The sequence below is a fragment of the Palaemon carinicauda genome, chromosome 27 (assembly GCF_036898095.1).
Source record: "Palaemon carinicauda isolate YSFRI2023 chromosome 27, ASM3689809v2, whole genome shotgun sequence".
Lineage (NCBI taxonomy): Eukaryota > Metazoa > Arthropoda > Malacostraca > Decapoda > Palaemonidae > Palaemon > Palaemon carinicauda.
This window is the reverse complement of record NC_090751.1, coordinates 13,884,044-13,885,901: the sequence shown is the minus strand read 5'-3', so window position 1 is coordinate 13,885,901 and position 1,858 is coordinate 13,884,044.

Below are 1,858 nucleotides of genomic sequence, written 5' to 3'. Positions count from 1 at the left end.
TGTGTGTATATATATATATATATAATATATATATATATATATATATATATATATATATATATATATATATATATATATATATATATATATATATGTATGTATATATATATATATTTATATATATATATATATATATATGTATGGTATATATATATATATAATATATATATATATATATATATATATATATATATATATATGTATATATATATATATATATATATATATATATATATATATATGTGTGTGGTGTGTGTGTGTGTGCGGTGCATGAGTGCGTGAGTACGTGCGTGCGTGTGTGTTTAGATATAGATATATCGATCCTACATCTACCTGAAGAGGACGTTACCCTCTTCGAAACAATAGGCCTGCGTCGAGTTTGTCAACATCTTGCGTCTGTTCAGGTAAAATCTAGCCAGGTATCTACGCCTGTGTACGCTTGCCTTCCCTCAACCAGTAAACCGAAAGAAGAAAGAAATAAGTCTTATTTAAAATCCGATTTAGTCATCAGATCTATGTTGGAATTGTCATTGTCAGTCCTTTCACTGGAATGCCATTTAATCGCTTTAAGAAATTAAATCTCAGAAGACAATGGTAATGTTAACTATGGATTATTAAAACGTCTGAATCTTATTATTATTATTATTATTATTATTATTATTATTATTATTATTATTATTATTATTACTATCCAAGCTACAACCCTAGTTGAAAAAGCAAGATGCTATAAGCCCGGGGGCTCCAACAGGGAAAAATAGCCCAGTGAGGAAAGGAAATAAGGAAATAAATAAATGAAGAGAACAAATTAACAATAAATCATTCTAAAATAAGTAACAACGTCAAAACAGACATGTCATATATAAACTATTAACAACATCAAAAACAAATATGTCATAAATAAACTATAAAAAGACTCATGTCTGCCTGGTCAACAAAAAAGCATTTGCTCCAACTTTGAACTTTTGAAGTTCTACTGATTCAACCACCCGATTAGGAAGATCATTCCACAACTTGGTAACAGCTGGAATAAAACTTCTAGAGTACTGCGTGTACTACGCAAGCTTTTGATATAGAACTGCATGGATAGTGGTGTACCAACCGTGTGTCGCACGTTCGTACATAGTTCATTTTGTGCTTGTATCTTCGCTCTCCCCTCGCACTAAAAAGAACCTGAAAAAAAAATGTCTTGTTTCTCCTCTGTAACAATGTCTGTTTTTTAACATGAAAATTCTTGTTGCCTTTAACTTTTGTATATAAAGGAGAGTGTTCTATAATAAAGTCACTCCGGGGTCACCAATGTGACAGGCCAAGAGACTCGGTTGTTTTCAACTTGCCTTTGAGTCACAACCTTCTCTCGGCCCGTCACAGAATATTTTTAAAGTTAATTTCTTTTATAGGTGTTGAATTGCAAATTAGCACTTACAATTATAATTTGAAAAAAAAGGGAAAAAGTCAGAATGAGTATCGCCTTATTTTAGATAGTGATAATGGTTGTTTCTATCTTATACGAAATGCAAACAAATAATGCATATTGAAAAGTAGAAAAATAAATCTAAAACAGGTGGATATTTAACTGCAGTACTTGATTTCAAAGGCAGTCAAGACAACGAGAAAGTGAATAGGATATATTTACGTAAACTTGTTGGACAAATCCTATAATAGTCACCATACACGTGTTTACTGAAACAGTAAAAAAAAAATATGCAAGTTAGTCAATGAAACTGTAAGTTATGCTTAATATATATATATATATATATATATATATATATATATATATATATATATATATATATGTATGTATATATATATATATATGTATATATATATATATATATATATATATATATATATATATATA